Source organism: Oncorhynchus nerka, linkage group LG13 (assembly GCF_034236695.1).
Source record: "Oncorhynchus nerka isolate Pitt River linkage group LG13, Oner_Uvic_2.0, whole genome shotgun sequence".
Lineage (NCBI taxonomy): Eukaryota > Metazoa > Chordata > Actinopteri > Salmoniformes > Salmonidae > Oncorhynchus > Oncorhynchus nerka.
In genome coordinates this window covers 70646570-70656024 of record NC_088408.1, presented here as the reverse complement: position 1 = coordinate 70656024, position 9455 = coordinate 70646570, and the positions used below count along the sequence as shown (strand labels likewise).

The following is a 9455-nucleotide window of genomic DNA, read 5'->3' as shown; positions in this document are numbered from 1 at the left end:
TTAATCATTTTTAGAATAAGGCTATAACATAACATAATGTGGAAAAGAGGAAAGGGTCTGAATACTAGCCGAATGCACTGTATATTGTGTTAGTGCTTGTTATAAGCATGTATGAACCTTTATGTCTTATCATGAGGCTTATAATATGTTTTGTTTCTCTATCTCTCTGTTTGTATTGTAATGAGCCATGATCCAAATGAACCATTCCGATGACTTTAACCTTTATTTAGAACCAGTAAAGCAACATGGGTAACTCTTCTTTTCCATGTCAGCTGTTCAGAGGAAGATGCAGCTCTCCTCTTCAATGTGTCTCTTCGGGATTTCCAGGTCATATGCATCTAGTAGAGGGGGAAATCAGTCATTCTGAGCTGGTGAGTTGGGAGGAAGTAGTGGGTCAGGCTTAAAAATGTGTCAGTAAATCCCATTGCATTGTTTTTGTCTAGTTTCCAACATTTATTTTAATGGATTGGCCCACATGTTGACGTTGTAGTTGATGGTTTTATACTTTTCTCAGGTGCAGCTTAGGACCAACATTAACTGCCTTTTCACCATGAGGGTGTTGAGGAAGCATCAGATCCTTAGCACTGGTCAACAGGAGCGCATCCTCAGGGAAAGACACATCCTCATGGTAGCACATAGTCCATTCATTGTCAGGTATGCACCCACCAGCCTCAGGTATGCACCCATCAGCCTAACATACCTCAATATGATCGCGGTTTATTTGTGTATTTATTTATTCACCTTTATTTAACCAGATAAGCCAGTTGAGAACAAGTTCTCATTTGCAACTGCGACCTGGCCAAGATAAAGCATAGCAGTTCGACACATACAACAACACAGAGTTACACATGGAATGAACAAAACATACAGTCAATAATACAGTAGAAAAAAAGAAAACAAAGTCTATATACAGTGAGTGCAAATTAGGTCAAATAAGGGAGTTAAGGCAATAAATAGGCCATGGTGGCGAAGTAATTACAATATGGCAATTACACACGGGAATGGTAGATGTGCAAATGATGGATGTGCAAGTAGAGATACTGTGGTGCAAAAGGAGCAAAATAAATAAATACAGTATGGGGATGAGGTAGATAGATGGGCTATGAACAGGTGCAGTGATCTGTGAGCTGCTCTGACAGCTGGTTCTTAAAGCTAGTGAGGGAGATGGGAATCTCCAGCTTCAGTGATTTGTTTTTGTAGTTCGTTCCAGTCAGTAGCAGCAGAGAACTGAAAGGAAATACGACCAAAGGAGGAATTGGCTTTGGGGGTGACCAGTGAGATATACCTGCTGGAGCGCGTGCTACAAGTGGGTGCTGCTATGGTGACCAGAGAGCTGAGATAGGGCGGGGCTTTAGCAGAGACTTGTAGATAACCTGTAGCCAGTGGGTTTGGCGACGAGTATGAAGCGAGGGCCAGGCAACGAGAGCGTATAGGTCGCAGTGGTGAGTAGTGTGTGGGGCTTTGGTGGCAAAACAGATGGCACTGTGATAGACTACATCCAGTTTGCTGAGAAGAGTATTGGAGGCTATTTTATAGATGACATCGCCGAAGTCAAGGATCGGTAGGATGGTCAGTTTTACGAGGGTATGTTTGGCAGCATGAGTGAAGGAAGCTTTGTTGCGAAATAGGAAGCCGATTCTAGATTAAATTTTTGATTGGAGATGCTTAATGTGAGTCTAGAAGGAGAGTTTACAGTCCAGCCAGACACCTAGGTATTTGTAGTTATCCATGTATTCTAAGTCAGAGCCGTCCAGAGTAGTGATGCTGGATGGTCGGGCAGGTGCAGGCAATGATCGGTTGAAGAGCATGCATTTAGTTTTATTTGCATTTAAGAGCAGTTGGAGGCCACGGAAGGAGAGTTGTATGGCATTGAAGCTCGTCTGGAGGTTAGTTAAAACACAGTGTCCAAAGAAGGGCCAGAAGTATACAGAATGGTGTTGTCTGCGTAGAGGTGGATCAGAGAATCACCAGCAGCAAGAGCGACATCATTGATGTATACAGAGAAGAGAGTCGGTCTGAGAATTGAACCCTGTGGCACCCCCATAGAGACTGCCAGAGGTCCGGACAACAGGCCCTCCGATTTGACACACTGAGCTCTATCAGAGAAGTAGTTGGTGAACCAGGCAAGGCAATCATTTGAGAAACCAAGGCTGTTGAGTCTGCCAATAAGAATGTGGTGATTGACAGAGTCGAAAGCCTTGGCCAGGTCGATGAATACAGCTGCACAGTAATGTCTCTTATGGTGGTTATGATATCGTTAAGGACCTTGAGCGTGGGTGAGGTGCACCCATGACCAGCTCGGAAACTAGATGGCGGCGAAGGTACGATGTGATTCAAAATGGTCAGTAATCTGTTCGTTAACTTGGTTTTCGAAGACCTTATAAAGACAGGGTAGGATAGATTTAGATCTGTAGCAGTTTGGGTCTAGAGTGTATCGCCCTTTGAAGAGGTGGATGACCGCGGCAGCTTTCCAACCATTGGGAATCTCAGACGATACGAAAGAGAGGTTGAACAGGCTAGTAATAGGGGTTGCAACAATTTCGGCAGATAATTTTAGAAAGAGAGGGTCCAGATTGTCTAGCCCGGCTGATTTGTAGGGGTCCAGATTTTGCAGCTCTTTCAGAACATCAGCTATCTGGATATGGGTGGAGAAATGGTGGGGGCTTGGGCGGGTTGCTGTGGAGGGTCCCGGGCAGTTGACCGGGGTAGGGCTAGCCAGGTAGAAAGCATGGCCAGCCGTAGAGAAATGCTTATTGAAATTCTCAATTATAGTGGATTTGTCGGTTGTAACAGTGTTTCCTAGCCTCAGAGCAGGGCGTAGCTGGGAGGAGGTGCTCTTATTCTCCATGGACTTTACAGTGTCCCAGAACCTTTTTAGAGTTTGTTCTGCCGGATGCAAATTTATGTTTAAAAAAGCTAGCCTTGGCTTTCCTAACTGCCTGTGTATATTGGTTCCTAACTTCCCAGAAAAGTTGCATATCACGGGGGCTATTCAATGCTAATGCAGAACGCCACAGGATGTTTTTGTGCTGGTCAAGGGCAGACAGGTCTGGAGTGAACCAAGGGCTATATCTATTCCTGGTTCTACATTTTTTGAATGGGGCATGCCTATTTAAGATGGTGAGGAAGGCACTTTTAAAGAATAATCAGGCATCCTCTACTGTCGGGATGAGGTCCATGTCATTCCAGGATACCCCGGCCAGGTTGATTAGAAAGGCCTGCTCGCAGAAGTGTTTTAGGGAGCGTTTGACAGTGATGAGGGGTGGTCGTTTGCTCGCAGACCCATTACGGATGCAGGCAATGAGGCAGTGATCGCTGAGATCTTGGTTGAAAACAGCAGAGGTGTATTTGGAGGGTGTGTTAGTTAGGATGATATCTATGAGGGTGCCCGTGTTTACGGATTTGGGGTTATATCTGGTAGGTTCTTTGATAAATTGTGTGAGATTGAGGGCATCAAACTTAGATTGTAGGATGGCCGGAGTGTTAAGCATGTCCCAGTTTGGGTCACCTAGCAGCACGAGCTCAGAAGATGGATGGGGGGCAATCAAATCACATATGGTGTCGAGGGCACAACTGGGGGCAGAGGGTGGTCTATAGCAAGCGGCAAAGACAGACTTGTTTCTGGAAAGGTTAATTTTTAGAAGTAGAAGCTCAAATTGTTTGGGTACAGACCTGGATAGTAAGACAGAACTCTGCAGGTTATCTTTGCAGTAAATTGCAACACCGCCCCCTTTGGCAGTTTTATCTTGTCGGAAAATGTTATAGTTAGGAATGGAAATGTCAAGGTTTTTGGTCTTCCTAAACCAGGATTCAGACACGGCTAGGACATCTGGATTGGTGGAGTCTGCTAGGGCAGTGAATAAAACAAACTTAGGGAGGAGGCTTCTAATGTTAACATGTATGAAACCAAGGCTTTTACGGTTGCAGAAGTCAACAAATGAGAGAGCCTGGGGGATGGGAGTGGAGGTAGACACTGCAGGGCCTGGATTAACCTCTACATCACCAGAGGAACAGAGGAGGAGTAGGATAAGGGTACGGCTAAAGGCTAATAGAACTGGACGCCTAGTACGTTCAGAACAGAGAGTAAAAGGAGCAGATTTCTGGGCTCGGTAGAATATATTCAAGGCATAATGTACAGACAAAGGTATAGTAGGATGTGAATACAGTAGGGGTAAACCTGTGCATATAGTGATAATGAAAGAGATATTGTCTCTAGAAATAGCATTTTAACCAGGTGATGTCACTACGTGTATGGGAGGTGGAACTAAATTGTTAGCCGAGGCGTGTTGAGCAGTGCTAGAGGCTCTACAGTGAAATAAAACAATAGTTACAAACCAGAACAGCAATCGACACAGCATGGTGACGTTAGGGAAAGGCATGCGTAGCCAGGTGATCATACAAGTCCAGTGCGTGGCTTCAGGCAGCTAGCAGCACGGGGCTATCAGGCTAACAGAAAGGCCTTAGAGGGATGACGCGACGGAGGAAAGTCTGTTGTGGCCCCCTCGTGTAGTTACATCAGCGGACGGATCAGCAGGGTTCCGTGTGGTAAACCAGGCCAATTGGCAAAATATGTAAAGTGGCCGAAGAAATATGTCCGAAGGGCCTCTTAAGCCAGCAGTCCAATGTGCTTTAGATAGCTAGCAGGCCGCAGATTAGCGGCTGTGCGTTCAGGGGTTGTTAGCTGCTATCATTCCAGGTGGATTTAAAAAAATCATAATAAAAATGTACATAAAAAATAAAAAAAGTTCAGAACTTGCGGTAGGAATCCTGAGATATGGAGAAGAATAAGTCCGACTAGCTCTGGTTTGAGTCGCGCTGTACAGACTGGCGAGAGTTGTCCGGGATAAAGGTAGCTGATGACCGCTAGGAAAAGATAGCTGACTGCTAGCTAGTGGCTTCGGAATGTATTCGATGGGTCTCGTAAGCCAACAGTCCGTTGTGCTCTAGACAGCTAGCATTCAGGGGACGTTAGCTGCGAAGGTCGGAAGGTGAGAAGGTTCAGAGCTTGCGATAGGAATCCAGGGATATGGAGAGAAAAACAGGTCTGGTATGCTCTGGTTGAATCGCATTGTACAAACTGGAGAGAGCTTTCCGAACTAGAGGTTAGCTGATGACCGTTAGCTGGCTAGTTAGCTGGCTAGTTTATGGAAAGATTCCAGTAATAGAGGCAAAGAAAAATACTTTAGAGAAAAAGCAGGTCCACCCCACATTGAGTGAGGCGGGTTGCAGGAGAGTATTTTGAAGTAAAAAGATATGCAAAGAAAAATTTATCAAAATATACATACATGGGATGGAACAGGACAAGACGAAGGACAAATACAAATAAAATCTGACTGCTACGCCATCTTGGAACTTTTATAGGCATTGTAGCTTAGGCAATGTTCCCGCGTTTGCAGAGATCCCATTTACGGGAAATGCTGCGTATATCGGCTCATTCGGAAATTGACTTTAAAAACGACAATGTCTATAACCTACGACTGGATTGAATCCCTGCCCTTATTTAAGACTGGTGAACTCACTATATGCTTATCAACTGGACAATACCTGTGTCTTCTTTGCCACTGCTAGGCTACACCGTACCTTCGAAGATGCGAAGTGCTTGTACATGCTGGCCGAAGCTTGTCTAGGTGGTGAGCTCTGGAGTCTACTGAATAACAGGTACTGCTAACGGCAGTACTGTTTTCATATTATGTTTGTATATTTTACAGTATGGATTTTATAACTGAATTGATAGGATTTGAATACTTCTCCTAGGGAACAACATCGGAATATCCCATTAAACTTTCTGATCACTATTGTGCTCTTGCTTCTACATTTCAGAGGCTCGTTTGATGACAGAAGCACATGTTTTTACACTGCCTGTGTTGTTGAGGCCCTCATCTTCTTGCACCACAACAATATCATGTACAGGGACCTGAAGCCTGAAAATGTAGTTCTGGACCAGTGCGGATAAGCCAAAGTGGTAACGTAAAGACTACAGCTCCATCTGATGCATTTTTAATCCACACAAGATGAAGAAAGGGGGCATCCTTATAATAATATAGTAATTGTCAATTTCGTACATGGTTACACAAAGAAATACAGTACGTCCAAAGGTTACAGTTATATTATCATACATAGAACTGTTTCACTTTGGAAAATCTATGTTATAGATCCATTGAGATACCGAAAATCCATATTTATCACGTTTCAGGTAAGTCCCAGATGCAGACAACTTTGAATGAATAACAGTTTATTAATCCAACAGGGGCGTGCAAAAGACAGGTCAAGGGCAGGCAGGGGTCAGTAATCCAGAAAGGTGGGGCAAAGGTACAGGACGGCAGGCAGGCTCAGGGTAGGCAGAGGTCAGTAATCCAGATAGGTGGGGCAAAGGTACAGGATGGCAGGCAGGCTCATGGTCAGGGCAGGCAGAAAAGGTCAAAACCGGAAAAACTAGAAAACAGGAATAATCGAGAGACAGGCACAGAGGGAAAAACGCTGGTAGGCTTGACGAAACAAAACGAACTGGCAACAGACAAACAGAGAACACAGGTATAAATACACAGGGGATAATGGGGAAGATAATGGGTGACACCTGGAGGGGGGGTGGAGTCAATCACAAAGACAGGTGAAACAGATCAGGGTGTGACAATATTCAGAACTTGATTGTCCTTTGCCTTTCCTAGGTGGTTTCACGTCCTGACCTTAGTTTTTTATGTCTCTATTTTGTTTTGGTCAGGGCTTGAGTTGGGGTGGGAATTCTATGTTTTGTTCTATGTTTTGTACTTCTATGTGTTTGGCCTGGTATGTGTTTGGCCTGGTAGGTAGCCTGTTCCCACCTGTGTTTGTGGGTAGTTGTTTTCTGTCTTTGTATTCTGTACCAGACAGAACTGTTTCAGTCTCGTTCATTCTCTTTTGTTGTTTTTGTCATTCAGTGTTCAGTTAATTTCATTAAATTTACGATGAACACTTACCACGCTGCGTGTTGGTCCGATGATTCCTATTCCTCATCATCAGACGAAGAGGAGAGTCGTTACAGAACTACCCACCACCAAAGGACCAAGCAGCGTGGAAGAATCGACTCCTGGACATGGGAGGAAATCTTGGACGGCAAGGGACCATGTGCACAGCTGGGAGAGTATTGTCGTCCTAAAGAGGAGCTGGAGGCAGCCAAAGTGGAGCGGCGACGCTACGAGGAGTTGGCTCGAGGAAAAGTGCACGAGAGGCAGCCCCAGAATTGTTTGGGGGGTGGCACATGGGGAGATTGGCGGAGTCAGGTAGGAGACCTGAGCCAACTCCCTGTGCTTACCGGGTGGGGCGTCGTACTGGTCAGGCACCGTGTTATGCGGTGGCGTGCACGGTGTCTCCAGTGCATGTTCACAGCCCTGTACGTTACATCGCAGCTCCTCGAATCGGCCGGGCTAGAGTGGGCATCGAGCCAGGAGGGATGAAGCTGGCTCAGTGCATCTGGTCTCCAGTGCGTCTCCTCGGCCCGGGTTATATGGCACCAGCCCTACGTGCGGTGTCCCCATTTCGCCAGCACAGCCCAGTGCGGCCTGTTCCAACTCTCCACACTTACCTGGCTACAGGGGCTATCCAGCCAGGATGGGTTGTTCAGGCTCGTTGCTGGGCCCAGTGCATCCGGTGCCTCGGCCAAGGAAGAGGCCGCCTGTATGTCTCCCCAGCCTGGTAAGTCCTGTGCCTGCTCCTAGAACCAAGTCTCCCTCCTGTCCGGAGCTGCCAGAGCCGCCCTCCTGTCCGGAGCTGCCAGAACCGCCCTCCTGTCCGAAGCTGCCAGAGCCGCCCTCCTGTCCGGAGCTGCCAGAGCCGCCCGTCTGTCCGGTGCCGCCAGAGCCGCCCATCTGTCCAGAGCCGCCAGAGCCGCCCGTCTGTCCGAAACCGCCAGAGCAGCCCGTCACTCCGGAGCCGCCAGAGCCGCCCGCCTGTCCGGCGCCGCCAGAGTCTCCCGCCAGTCCGAGGGTCGCCACCTAAGTGGGCCAAGACTAAGGTGGAGTGGGGTTTACGTCCCGCACCAGAGCCGCCACAGCGGTGAAATGCCCACCCAGACCCTCCCCTATTGATTCAGGTTTTGCGGCCAGAGTCCGCACCTTTGGGGGGGTGGGGTCCTGGCCTGAGTTCCTTTTTTATGTCTCTATTTTGGTTTGGGCAGGGCGTGAGTTGGGGTGGGCATTCTATGTTTTGTACTTCTATGTGTTTGGCCTGGTATGGTTCCCAATCAGAGGCATCTGTCTATCGTTGTCTCTGATTGAGAACCATACTTAGGTAGCCTGTTCCCGCCTGTGTTTGTGGGTAGTTGTTTTCTGTCTTTATATTCTGTACCAGACAGAACTGTTTTGGTCCCGTTCATTCTCTTTTGTTGTTTTTGTCATTCAGTGTTCAGTTCATTTCATTAAATTTACGATGAACCACGCTGGGTGTTGGTCCGATGATTCCAATTCATCATCATCAGACGAAGAGGAGAGTCGTTACAGGTGGGGTATGGTTCTGCTAAGAAAGTGGGCTTGGGTAAGAAAACGTGGACGTTCTGTGGCACACCTGGCTATGTTGCCCCTGAGATAATCCTAAACAAGGGCCACAGTGTATCTGTAGATCTCTGGTCTCTGGTCGACTTCGTATTTGAGCTGCTGAGTGGAAGGTAATATTATTAAATAGTCTATAGTCTATTTCCCATGTTTTGTTCTCTGTCATCTCTAAGTCATTCTACTTCATGTCCCCTCTCAATCTTTACCTTTCCAGTCTACCATTCTGTTGCCCTGATCCTATGAATACGTTCACAGCTACCATCTGTGGGATTGATCTGGTTGAATTCCCTAAAACCATCAGTAAGAGTGCCTCAAATCTGATCAAGAAGCTCTGCAGGTGTAACACAGCTGAGCCATATAACAATGACTGCATACTGTTGTGTGTCATGATGTCTCTCTGTCCAGGCCTCTCAGGAACAACCCCGTAGAGACTTGGGAATCATAGAAATGGGTCCAAGGACAACAAGAAGCACAAGTAAGATGGCTGAAATGGGTTCCTGAGTGGTGCAGCGGTCTAAGGCACTACATTTCAGTGCAAGAGACGTCACTGCAGTCACTGGTTCAAATCCTAGCTGCATCACATCTGGCTGTGATTGGGAGTCCCATAGGGAGGAGCACAATTGGCCCAGCGTCGTCTCAGCGTCGTCTGGGTTTGGCTGTGGTAGGTCTTCATTGTAAATATGAGTTTGTTCTCAACTGATTTGCATAGTTAAAAAAAAAAGATGGAAACATCAGACTGTGGCACTGTCATCTATGTAGCAGCAGGTTTGTTATATTGTTCTTTCTTTCAGGTGATTTGAATGTTTCAACTGGGAAGGACTTCACAAAGGCACAATATCTGATTATTTGTAAATAGACAAATACATAATCTGAGCTTCATCATGTGAATGCATTCAACATCTGGTTGTTAAATCATAGGATGTTTTAGAGCAC

The 9455-nt window shown here is 46.5% G+C and overlaps 1 pseudogene; it reads left to right on the top strand.

Moving 5' to 3' along the window:
- Positions 1 to 282: 282 nt before the first annotated feature.
- LOC115140676 (cGMP-dependent protein kinase 1-like) lies at positions 283 to 9374 on the top strand (annotated as a pseudogene).
- The last annotated feature ends 81 nt before the right edge of the window (positions 9375 to 9455 follow it).